This window comes from Myotis lucifugus, unplaced genomic scaffold (assembly GCF_000147115.1).
Source record: "Myotis lucifugus unplaced genomic scaffold, Myoluc2.0 scaffold_3, whole genome shotgun sequence".
Lineage (NCBI taxonomy): Eukaryota > Metazoa > Chordata > Mammalia > Chiroptera > Vespertilionidae > Myotis > Myotis lucifugus.
In genome coordinates, this window is record NW_005871051.1 from 29,796,729 (window position 1) to 29,810,268 (window position 13,540).

Consider the following 13,540-nt stretch of genomic DNA (forward strand, 5'->3'; position numbering starts at 1 on the left):
AGGTAGGTAGGTAGGTAGATAGATAGATAGATAGATAGATAGATAGATAGATAGATGATAGTAGATAAAGGATAGATCAGTGATAGGTAGGTGATAGATAACTAATAGATGCTTGATAGAGGATTGATAGACAGCTAGATAGCTGGTAGATATAAATAGGTAATGTACACACACACACACACACACACACACACTATGCTGAACCACTTGGAAGTAAATTACCAGCATCATGATTTTCACCCTTAAATAAATAAGCACAAGGACTTTCTCTGTCGTAACTACAAGACCATTATCACTCCCCAGGCAGTTCCCACGGCTGTGATATAATATGCAGTCCATATTCAAATCTCCTCAATTGTCCCAATAATGTCTTTTATAGCTGATTTTCCTCTCATCCGAGATCCAATCAATAATCACACAGAGCCCTTAATTGTCATGATAACCTACTTCTTTAAACTTAAATGAGCATGAACAACTTTTCATGTCAGAAAAAAGCTAATACGATTTAAACACTCCCCAGCCGGGAAGGAATGAGGCTGCCAGGTTCCCAGCATTCCACCAACACGGTGCTAACATTGATTTTATTGTTTTTTTCCAATTTGAAAGGCAAAAACAGGAACTCTGAGTTGATCCACATTTTAACACGATTGGGTTAAAATGTTATATGTTTAATGACAATTTGCATTTTGCTGTGGCTGCCCTTGCACATTCTGTGCTCACTTTTCTTTTGGAGGACGGTTATGACCTTTTTCTCCGTGATGTGTAGACTCACGGATATTTACCTTTTACATAGCACACATTATAAAACTTTTTTCATTGTTTCTTTTTTTAATGTTATGGTTTTTAATGTATGGAATTTTAACACTATGCCATTAACGCAGTCTTACCTTTATGATAACAGACAGGTGATTGCCTTCGTGCTGTGCTGACAAAGTCTTCCTCACCTGAGATTTTACAAAACCCAATTCCTCTTCCAGGACACTTCTATTATTTTGTTTGTTTATTTGTTTGTTTTTTGTTAATCCTCTCCCCGGGATATTTTTCCATTGATTTTTAGAAAGAATGGAAGGGAGGGGAGAGACAGAGAGAGAGAATCAAGGAATGAGAAACATTAATTGGTTGCCTCCCACACATGCCCCGGGGCCGGGGTTTGAGCCTGCAACTGAGGTTCGTGCCCTGCAACCCTTAGTCCACAGGCCGATGCTCTATCCACTGAGTCAAACCAGCCAGGGCAGGACACTTCTATTGTTTTATGGTACTTCGTTTCATTTAAGCTTTTCATTCATCTTTCATTTGTGAAAATTTTATTGTACCAATTCTATGTATTACACAATAGGGTGGAAGTCTTTTTAAATGTATGACTCATAAATTATAGAATATCCACAGAACAGACTAATATTAGCCATCAAAAAGAACAAGTTAGACTACATGTACTGACATGGGAAGGTATCCATGATATTCTGTCAAATAAAAAATTCAAGTGGCAGAGCAGCGGGTAGACATGTAGCATGTTACCCCAGAGCAGAGGTCCTATGTGCTTGTATGTGTGTGTGCACGCACATACACACACACAACATTCTCTGTTGTCCCTCTTGGTCTCCTTTGCTGGCGGCTGCTCCTCCTCTTTGACTCCCAAATGTTAGGAGTCCTGAGACTCAGTTCCTGACCTATTATACTCTCCACCCACAGGACCTTCCTGAATGATTGCATCGAGGCCCAAGGCTTTCAATATTTGCCCTTGACTTCCAAATTGACATTTCTAGTTGTGCCTCTCTCCTGAGTTCTAGACTCATGTCCACTGCTGGGTAGGTACCTCGATGTTGTATAGTTAGGAATGCTTTGGGCCACAAATAATAAAATACTCAAGGAACAAAGGATTATGCATTAAAGACATTTCATTTTAGGACAGAATAAAATATTTAGAGGCAGAGAGTCCAAGGCTGGTGCTGTGGCTCAGCAGTGTTATTATTAGTTTAAGATTAGGTTCTTTCATGCTGCTCCACTATTGTTAGCAAGCTACCTCACAGTCAAAAGATGGCTGCCACAGCTCCAGAAATTGCATCCGTGTCCCGGAAACATGCCCAAGGTCATGCAACTTATATGAAAAAGCAAGGCTAGAGGTTGACCGGAGGCCCGAGAACCCTTGAAATGTGATGGCTACATGCCAAGGGGAGTGATCTAAGCTGCCCCTGGGGGTGTGCATGTGTGCACATGTGTTCAATTGCAACCTGATGCAGCAAAAGATTAAAAACAAAGGGAAGCATTCCCATGCAAGTCAGGAAGAAGTCGAACATGTGCATCATCAGCACTACTATTCATTATTACAGTGGGGGGGTCTAGCCAGCACAATAAGACAAGGAAAAAAAGGTATAAATACTGGAAAAGGAGAAGCAAACCCCACATAAGTCAATTGCATTCTGAAAACATCACTATTAAACAACTAGAAATTGTCATATAAAAAAGGGCTCCCATTTATAATAGCAATCAATATTTTTAAATACCTAGGAATTAACCTATGTAAGGTATGCATGAAGCCTATATAAAAAATTATCAATCTTTATGAAAGATGACAAGATCTGAAATACAGGAGATACAGACTCTGAACCTGCATGATAAGACTCGGTATTATAAAAGTGTTTTCCCTCCCCCTAAATACCTATAAAGTCAAGGCATTCACCATCAAAATTCTAAATGGATTTTTCAAAATAACTGGAAGGGATTATTCTAAAATTTCTTTGGAAGAGAAAATGTAACACATTAGCTAGGAAAAAATTGTAAATGAAGTTACCATACCAGATACCAAGATAACTAGAGAGATTAAAGAGGTAAGGTGTGCCCAGACTGGTTTGGCTCAGTGGATAGAGCGTCGGCCTGTGGACTGAAAGGTCCCAGGTTTGATTCTGGTCAAGGGCATGTACCTTGGTTGCAGCCACATCCCCAGTGGGGGATGTGCAGGAGGCAGCCAATCGATGTTTCTCTTTCATTGATGTTTCTGACTCTCTATCCCTCTCCCTTCCTCTCTGTAAAAAAAATCAATAAAATATATATATATATTTTTAAAAAGAGGTAAGGTGTTAGAGTGAGGAGTGTCAAATAGACCAGAGTTATATCTAGGTTCTAAAAATATGGGCCATAGATATATGGGAATTCAGAATGTGATAAAAATAACAATTCACACAGATGGAAAAAATAAACCAATAATGGGGGGGAGCAACTGGATATCATTTGGGGGAAAGTATGTATAGTATAGACTCTTACCCCCCATTGTGCAAAAATAAATTCCAAATAGATGAAAGCCAAATGTAAAAACTATCAGTACACCCCTGACCGGGCAGTTTCGTTGGTTAGAGTGTCGTCGTGATACGCCAAGGTAGCGGGTTTGATCCCTGGTCAGGGCACAACAAGTCAATCTCTCTCTCTCTCTCTCTCTCTCTCTCTCTCTCTCTCTCTCTCTCAATAAATTAAAGCATTCTAGTACAAAAATACTAGAAAATGATCTTGAGCTAGAGAAGGCTTTCCTCATCAAGATATAAAAACCAAAAGCTTAGGAAACTGGACAGATTTGACTACATAAAAATGTAACAATATTATACAATAAAGTGCATTGTTTTTCTCTTCTTATGGTTCCCTCCCTCACCCCAGCACTTTAATCACCAATAGGAACTACAGAGGATAGAGAAAGAAAAACTACTTAGACGAATTAGTCAAGAGTCAAGAGGCCTTCAATAAGAATAGTCACCTGAAGCCTTAAAAAGTCAGTGTCACAAAGAGAGGGTGTGGAAATCTCAATTTTTTATCATAACTTTCAGAGTTGAAAAGGTTATGTTTTGCACATTGTAAATATTGACATTTAACAAATAATTACATTATCTTTTAATTTTTTGAGGTTTTCATTGTATTCCAACTGCACTATACCTATCTAGCCCATTTTACAAGGACTATAGAAAACAATAAGGAATTTTGTCAAAGATATAAAGCAGAACTAGGCCCAATCTGATGGGTAACGGCTAATAAATATCTCATTATTTGCCTCACTTCACAGATAGCTCTTACAGCTCGTCAAGCTAGAGCATTTTACAAAATGTGTCCAGTGGAATACAAGCACATGGCAATTTAGTATCCATCACCATCCTATTTAAAACTCCACGAATGGGCTCTTCAACACTCAGAAATCTTACATGGCTCCATTTTTTTTTCTTGAAATCATACTTTTATTTCATTCTCCCCACAAAATTTTATCCTAATAGTTGTATCCTTAAAGGTCTCTTATCGGTCACCCTGTTATACTCCTCTGCAATGCAACTAGGTACCTAACATGGGTGTTATGTTCACTTCCTGGGCCCTTATTGCTCCAACTGGTAAACATTATTTCTAACGACGCAGCAGCTGATAATTAGATTCGTTCCTCTACCTGCCGTAGAGAACAATGAATTGGAAACTACCTGACTTGCCAAAGGTTTATTAAACGATCATTAGTCATTCACTTTCCAACGTTGACGTCAGCGTGTCTTTGTACCTTTGTCTGGCCGTCAGAATAGATTTTACAACCCGGGGTGATGCACCAGAGAAAGGGTTGGGGCGTGGGGGAGGGGGCTGGGTGGAGGGTGCCTTTGTGCAAGCAGTACATTTGGAAGTTTGAATAGATTCCCTTCAAACCGTACGTTTTCTCATTGCCCCTCAGAAGCTCTCTTACACACCCCCATGAAGACCACTGCTCTAGAACACATACCGAAAAGGACAGTTGCTGGGTGGCAGGATCGCTGGGAGTTAGTGTGTTGACTTCACAAAGTATCAGGCACACTGTTTTCCAACGTTGTTGTCCAGTTAGCTTGCCACCAACTGGGTGTGAGAGTTCCAGGGACACGCCCTCCACCTTTCTGCTGCCACGTTCATTTTGGCCAGACTGATGGAGGGAAAATGGTATTTCATTGTGGCCTTAAATTTCTTGATTGCAGATGAGATTGAGCACATATTCCCAAATTTGCTTGTCAATCATGTTTCTCATCTATGAATTGCTTGCTCGTGTATTCCCCCCCTCCCTTTTTTGCGGATTAATTTCTGCTTCTCTTTCACTAGTATTGTTCTTTATGCCAATTTCTTGCAAAGATTTTCTTCTAGTTTGTGGCTCTTTTTTAATACTCTCATTCGTTGAGCAATGCATTTTGCAACCTGTTGAAGAAATCCTTTCCCTTTGAAAAAAATGTTCTTCTATATCTGCTTCTAAAATTTTAAAAATTTTGTCTTTACATCAACATCTTTAATTGACGCATAATTGATGTGCGTATGTGTGTGTGTGGTGTGAGGAAATCATCCAGTTTCTCTTTTCTTCTGGAGAGATAATCAATTGCTTCAGCACTACTTAACGATTGAAGACTCTGTGATCAATCAGGTTCACCTATATGGATGGGGTGTGTGTCCTGGGCTTTCTACTCTGTTCCGCTGTCCGATGTGCCCATTCCTGTGCCGATACTACACTGCCTTACATTCCCAGACCCTTGCGAGGCTGGATATCTTACAAGGTACGTCCCTTAGTCCCTTCTTCGCCCGTGTCATGGTTGTTCTTAACGCAAGTTCTTCAAAATCGTCCTGGGGTTTTGACTGAATCTGCTAAGCCATTTGGGGATAACTGGCCCATTCATGACATGGACTCCTTCCATCCATAACCACGGTCTCTCCATTTGTTCTGTGATCTAAGTTCCTTACATTTTTGTTGTTCTAAAATGTCTTTCCGTAAATGTGTTTTTGTTCCCCACCTCCTCTCCATCCTTACGTCTTTTATTTATTTTTCTTATCTAACTGCTTTGGTTGGAACCTCTAGTTACAATGCTGAATAAAAGTAGTGATAGTGGTTATTCCACGCATTTTTTATAGTAAAGTGAACTGTTTATTGCTTAACTAATTTAAAATAGACTGAGACGGCGCCCTACCTCCGGAGCGTGGATTCCTGTCTCTTATTCACGGCTGCCTCCCCAGCCCCTTGAGGAGTGTTTGGCTTGTGGTGGCTGCTCAATCACTGCTTATTGCCTGGGAGAACTTCCTCCAACCATGGATGAGTGCCCACCGGGTCTTACACCTTCTTTAATATTATAAATTCTTGTATTATTTTTATACTATAAACTGTGGTAACTTAAAGAGTGGCATTAGTGCCCTGGCTGGTGGTTCTAAGTGGTTAGAGCACCAGCCCCTGCACCAAAAGGTCTCGGGTTTGATTTCCGGTCAAGTGTTTGGCCACCTCTGTGGCCCCATTGTCCCACCACTCTCCTTGCCACTTTGCTCCAACCACAGCAGCTCGTTGCCTGGAATGCTTTCCCTGCAAACCTGTGTCTCCTTTGCTTCTTTCTAGGAGCTCCCTAGCTGATTCCTTGTCACAAAGTTGTCCCTAACCTTCCTATCTAATTAGCACCTCCCACCCTACCTCCTAGCTCTGCCTTATTCTCCTTCCTATCACTGATACGTCTTCTAACACCTGACATCACACTACATTCATTTATTGGTTTGTTTCCTGTTAGTCTCACCCCATAGAAAGCAAGCTCCTTCCTAAGACCAGAAAAGTGTCTGGCCGGTAATAAGTGCCCTGTAATATTCGTGGAATCAATGAGTTTGCTTTTTACTTTTCATGAATTGTCCTTCCAGCCCTTTTCCAATTCCCTTTCCTTTTATTCTAGGTTTTTACGTGGAAACATATTAATCCAACTTGTCATGTTTCTGACAAGTATTCTTTCCCAGTTGTTTTTTATCTTTTTAACTAGAGGCCTGGTGCACAAAATTCGTGCACTGGGAGGAGGGGGGTCCCTCAGCCTGGCCTGCGCCCTCTTGCAGACTGGGACCCCTCAGTAGACATCCCTCTCGCAGTCCGGGACCCCTCGCTTCTTACCACCCACCTGCTTGCTGCTCCTTACCGCTCGGCTCACTGCTCCTTAATGCTGCCACAGAGGCGGGAGAGGCTCCTGCCACTGCCACTGCACTCGCCAGCCATGAGCCTGGCTTCTGGCTGAGCAGTGCTCCCCCTGCAGGAGCACACTGACCACCAGGGGGCAGGTCCTGCATTGAGCGTCTGCCCCCTGGTGGTCAGTGTGCATCATAGCGACCAGTCGTTCTGGTTGTTCCATCATAATGGCCACTTAGGCTTTTATTATATAGATTGTTTTATGATCTTTTCAATAAATAGGAGCTGTTGTTTTTTATGTAGACAGCTTTGCTATTCACTCCTTGTGTGCTCCCACTCAGCAGATAATTATTCAGCTAATCCCCTTTCCTAGGTTTTGAAGGTTTCCTTTCATACACTGAACTCTTTAATCCGTCCGTAATTAATCTGTGGGAAGGTGGGAGGTGAAGATCCATTCTGTCTTTCCCCCCAATTAGCCAGTTTTCCCAAATACCATATATGCAACGTCTTTTTTTTTTCCTGAAAATTTATGGAGTTTTCTTTATCATAGGTTAAATTTTCATATTTTCAAAGTCTATTTCTGAGTGGTGTTATCTGCCTATTACACAATGTAATCTACTGCAGCCAGCCTGTCTGGGTGTAAAGCGTGGGCCTTCCAGTTGCTAGCAGTGTGACCTTGGGACCGTACATAAACCTCTCTGTACCTTGGTTTTCTCGTTTGCAAAATGTGGATGACAATAACACAAAATTGCCACTTTGTAGGTCCAAAAATTCTAGCAAATACTAGCAATGTGGTAGGGTTAAACGTATTACCTAGCTCATAGGGCTTCAGCGAGGATTCAACTGAGTAACCAATGTCAAGGGCTCAGAAGAGGGCCCATCACCCTCTAATGGGCATTGGACGTGTGCTCTTATTACAGCAAGTGCTCCTGCTCGTTATGCTTCTACTTAACACCCCAGCTGCGTTCATCCGTTTCTTCTCCCAGATGTGCACGAGGATCGCTTGGTCCGGTTTCAGACGCTGCTTCTGGGATTCTGATTGGGACTGCATGGAGCTAATCGGGTCACCTGGGAAGCGCTGACATCCTGACAATCCTTGTCCTCCCACCAGCCACACACGGGTCTCCCACGGACTCAGGTGTGCTCCGCTGTCTCCCCACAGAGTTAAAGGGACAGGGCACGAGAGGCAGGAGCAGGGCATGGGGTCTGGTCTGGAGGGTCTGACCAAGGGCTGGAGGGGGACAGGGGCTCATCTTACTAAATCATTATTCCAAGACCACGGCAGCCCTGCCAAGAAGAAATAATGTCGTGAGAAAATTTCCTGCAAGAACCATCCAGTTCCCCCAGCTGCAGTAAAGGAAGCACCCAGAGGTGGCAGCTATCGGCGTTAGGCTACCCAGAAGCGGCGGACCGGGCTTAGTGTCTCCAAATTAGACCGTAACCCCCTCCATTCCTTGATGGTCAAGTGGCTGGAACTTCATAGGGTGGAAGACTATTTTATTTTTATTATTATTATTATTATCATTATTATTATCATTATTATCATTATTATTATTATTTACTCTTATTATTCATTTTAAGAGAGCATTCCAAAGGCCCAAGTGTCCAGGTGGAGGCTGGGGTCTCTGGGTCGCCAGAGAAGACCACCCCCAAAACACATTGGAGGGCATTTTGGCCCTGCGCCCAAGGGAGTGGGCTGTTGAACCAATTAAGTACGCACTGTGCAGCCTTTGCAGAGAGAGAGGTGCCTTGGGAAGAGAGAGAGAACTCCCACAAGGTGGGATTCCCCTGCATCCTTCCTCAGCTCAAAGCCCCAGAGCCCATGGTGCTGTGATTCCACAGCGGCTGCCCAGCAACAGCTGGCTGTGACCGCTGAGCTCGAGTGGGTGAGATGGCTCCTCCTGCTTCCAAAGAGGATGAGGCTTACCTGGGAGCAGGAACTCTGGGGCGAGAGGGCATCTGAACAGAGGAACCAGGGGCCTCTGGGGCACTGAGCCCTAGGCAGCTGGCCTGGGGCACAGGGAGAAGCCCTGGATAATGCTGCTCATCTCAGGGCCTCCACCCAGGCTCCTCTGCCCTGAGCACTCCTCGCCCATGCTGGCTGGGACCACGGCCTTGCCCTGAGCCTCAGGGCACGATGACCTCCCACACTGGAACCAGCTGCCTTCCCCCTCAGCTCTGAACCCCAAGGGTGTGTCCTGCACCTGGGTGCCTGGTGGGTCCCCCCTGCCCAGCATGGTGGCAGCGAAGCATTCACACTGAGGATGCCTTCCTTGAGGACACTTTGGCTGACACATGCCTGGGTCATAGCTCTGGCATTCAGGGCACAGTCCCACAACACAAAGAATTGTTCTGCCCCAATGCGGAACAGTCAGGGGGTGGAGGGGAGTGGTGTGTTAGGTGGCCCAGGGTAAGGGGAGGCAGCCTCCGGAGGTGCGCTCGGGAATCCGGGCACCGCTGCTGTCCCCTCATCTGCCTTCTGGAGAGAGAGTGATGAGCCGGAGAATGAAAACTCCTGACTACAAAAGTGACTTTGCAAAATGAGGCCGAAGATGAATCTGTCTTCACTATCATTCATTAAGGAGAGTCCTTTATAAATCCCAAATTAACAGTCTCTCTTTAAAGATGGGCGATTATCATTCTTTTCTGGCAATTTATAGCTTTCAAAATGCTAAAATATGAAAATTATCAGTGGGAAATTCCAACCATGGTCACGGAAAAAATGGAAATCCATTTTGACACTATTGATAAACATTTTTTAAAATTATCAATATTCTTAAAAGTGATAATCACACACACACGTATATTAAATGACTGCCCACATACATGTGTGTTAAATGACTGTTTTGGAGAAACAGCTGTTCTATGTGGTCACAGGAAGCTCGGATTCTGGGTTCTGGTGGCACAGTGACCGTGTTATTGGAAAGCCAAACAGCTAGTCTGGGGCAGTGGTCGGCAAACTGCGGCTTGCGAGCCACATGTGGCTCTTTGGCCCCTTGAGTGTGGCCACAAAGTTTCAATCACACTGTACGTGCGCGCCCGCACGTGGTATTTTGTGGAAGAGCCACACTCAAGGGGCTGCAGTTTGCCGACCACTGGTCTGGGGGATTGACCCAGCTCAGAGAGTCTTTGACTAAGGATAGTGACCACGCACAGCTGAAATTCTTATCTTAGTCCATGGTGCTCAGGCTCCTGCAGCTTTCTGTATGATCCCTCCAGGCACCTGTGGAAGGAGGCAGGCGTCTGTGCAGAGGAGGAATCATGGAAATACAGGCAGTCCTCGGTTCCTTGGGACTCGACATACGTCGTTTCGTGATTATGTCACCATCTCCCCTTTATCCTATCTAATAATAGACAAACATGGTAATTAACCGTACCTCCAACACACTTCCCATTGGCTAATCAGGGTGATATGCAAATTAACTGCCAACCAAGATGGCGGCCGGCAGCCAGGCAGCTGAAGCGAACAGGAGATTTGCTTGCTTGCTCCAGTGAAGGAGGAAGCCAAGGTTCCCCGCCTGCCACCGCCCAGCTCTGAGCTGCAGTCTAAGAAACAATGTTGCAATTATAGAAGCTAAACAATCCCCACGCTTTCAGCCAGCCGGCCAAGCTGGAGTTGCAACAGTGTTTCAATTATAGAAGCCAAACAAACCCAGATACCTGCTTTCAGCAGCAGAGGTCTCAGAGCTGGAGCCGAGCCTCAGAGCTAAAGTCGGCTTTCAGTTCCAGTGACAGCCATAGAAGGTAAATAAATCCCAGAATAAAAAAAAAAGAAAGAAAAAAAGGAGAGGTTGGGAGCTTCAGTCACCCGCCAGCCTGAAATCGGCCTTCAGCCCCTCACCCAGACTGGCCAGGCACCCCAGTGGGGACCCCCACCCTGAAAGGGATGTGACCAGCTGCAAATAGCCATCATCCCCTCATCCAGGCTGTCCAGGCACCCAAGCGGGACCCCCACCCTGATCCAGGACACCCTTCAGGGCAAACCAGCCTGCCCCCATCTGTGCATCAGGCCTCTATCCTATATAGTAAAAGGGTAATATGCCTCCCAGAACCGGGATCAGCGGAGCCACGAGGCCTCCCGAACCCAGGATCAGCGGAGCCGCGAGGCCTCCCGGCACCGGGATCAGCGGAGCCATGAGGCCTCCTGGCACCGGGACCAGCGGAGCCGCGAGGCCTCCTAGCACCGGGATCAGTGGAGCCTCCCAGCACCGGGATCAGCGGAGCAGCGAGGCCTCACTGCCCCGGTGTCAAGTGGCGCCGCAAGGCCTCCCAGCACCGGGATCAGCGGAGCAGCGAGGCCTCACTGCCCCGGTGTCAAGCGGCCTGCGGCTCTGTGTGTGACAGGGGGCGGGGCCCGCGAGGCCTCCTGGCCCCTGGAGCAGTGTGACAGGGGTCAGCGCCCAAACCCCCTGATCGCCCTGCTCTGTGCCTGATAGGGGGGGGGGCCACAACCTCCCTATCCGCCCTGCTCTGTTCATGACAGGGGAAGGTGCCCCAAACCCCTGATCGGCTCTGCTCTGTGCCTGATAGGGGGGAGCTCCCCAACCCCCTGATCAGCCCTGCTCTGTGTGTGACAGGGTGTGGCACCCCAACCACCCATCGGCCCTGCCCTGAGTGTGACAGGGGGGAGTGCCCCAACCCCCTGATCGGCCCTGCTCTGTGTGTGACAGGGGGTGGCGCCGCAACCTCCCCATCGACCCTGCCTTGAGTGTGACAAGGGGCGGCGCCCCAACCCCCCAATAGGCCCTACCCTGAGCATGACTGGGGGTGGCATCGCAACCTCCCGATCCGCCCTGCTCTGTGCATGACAGGGGGCGGTGCCCCAACTCCCCAATCGGCCCTGCTCTGAGCCCGACCAGGGGCTGCACCTAGGGGTTGGGCCTGCCCTCTGCCACATGGGAGCGGGCCTAAGCCAGCAGGTGGTCATCCCCTGAGGGGTCCCAGACTTCGAGAGGGCACAGGCCGGGCTGAGGGACCCCCCTCCCCCTCCGAGTGCACAAGTTTTTGTGCACCGGGCCTCTAGTTTATAATAATAATAAAAAAAGTTCCGTCATTTCGATGTATGTACATATGTGCTTTATGTTTTTTTTATTTATTTACCACAAGTAAAGGTCAGGAATTGTTATCTTTCTTTTAAATGTGTTTTACTGTCTCGCTTCTTTACTGCTGTGTATGTGCTCCACGTGAGTGACGTAGGTGCTTATGTAGGTGGGTCCCGACTTATGGCGAACATCGCCTTATGTCGAGCCGTAGGAACGGATCTCACATGTAACCCGAGGACCTACTGTATTAGGAATGAGGAAGGCCTTTCTGAAAGGAGACGCCGTCATTACTCAGGATTCAGTTATTCACAGAGAGCTTCCCTGCCGGTGTCAGAGCACACTCCTGCCTCTGCCCCAGGCCAACCCCAGGGACCCCTACTCTGGGTCTGACATCACAGCAGGTCCCAGCACACAGCACATGTGGGTCATTGAGGCCATTTGGTTTTATGGGAAAAACCGGGTTGAGATGGTCCTCTTGGGCTGAAGAGGTGAGGAGTGTCCTACAGAGGCATCTCTTGGCACAGTGGTCACCAGCCCACATGACTGTCTCTGCCCCTGGACTTTGGGCTGCTTGATCGGCCCCCGCTGGTGCTAACGGTGAAACTGAGGCTGGAGAGTTCACCGTCCGAGGATGAGAAGCCAGGTGGTCTGAGTCCACAGCCCGAAGTGGGCTGCTACCGTGGTTTGACATCATCATGCACTTGTCTGTGTTACATCATTGACCTCCCAGAAACCAGGATGTCCTGAAGGCTGGACCCCTGTGCCAGGCAATCAGGGAAGAAACAAAGGGTCAGACGGGGGAACTGGTTTGGTCAAGGTCGGTCACTAGGATCTGTTGCCCCTCCAGTGCTCTCTCCCGCAGGACCTATCCAATTTCAAATAAGTACATGGGCTCTGCTCAGAAGAGAAGAATAAAGGAAAACTTGAAACAGGGCCAAGCGTCCCCAGGCCCCCACCCCACCACCCCATCGCCACCAGCAAGAGCATCCGAAGTTCAGTCTCCCCATCCCTTTCCCACAAGCAGCCTCCATCTCCCATCCCTTACCCAACAGGCCCCTGCCCCCTGGGGCTGGAGTGGGTGCCCCTGGCCTTGGCCTCAGCACCCAAGGCTTGTGGAGAGAGAGGTCAGTTGGGGGTGATCCAGGCCTCCTTCCTTGGGCCTTGCCCCCTAGATCTGGCTGCTACTTCTGCCAAGGGCAGCCTCAACCTTGCCTCCCCTGAGGCTGTGAGATGTGAGTGGCAGGTAAAGTGCTGGGTACCGGGTTGGCCTTTCCTGGTTCTATTTGCACCCTAGGCCCCCACTACCTGGCTGCTGTGGTGGGAGAGGTGACCTGAAAGTTCCACACAGACCCACCCATTGTGGTTCCTGACAGCCTGGCTGCACCCAGCCCTGCCTGCAGGGAGCCCCACTCTGTCAGGATGGGGGTCAGTCCCTCCATGAGGCTTTTGTCATTCAGAGCCAGGGCTGTGTTCCCTCCCTGGGGTCAGGCGGCCACTTCCAAACTCCTCAGGCGCTCCGCTCCCTGCAGAGTCCCTGCGGAGTCCCCGCTGGACCAGGTGCTCAGAGAAGGTCGGGCTGGGGCTGGGGCGGGAGAGGGGGAGCGGGTGGGAG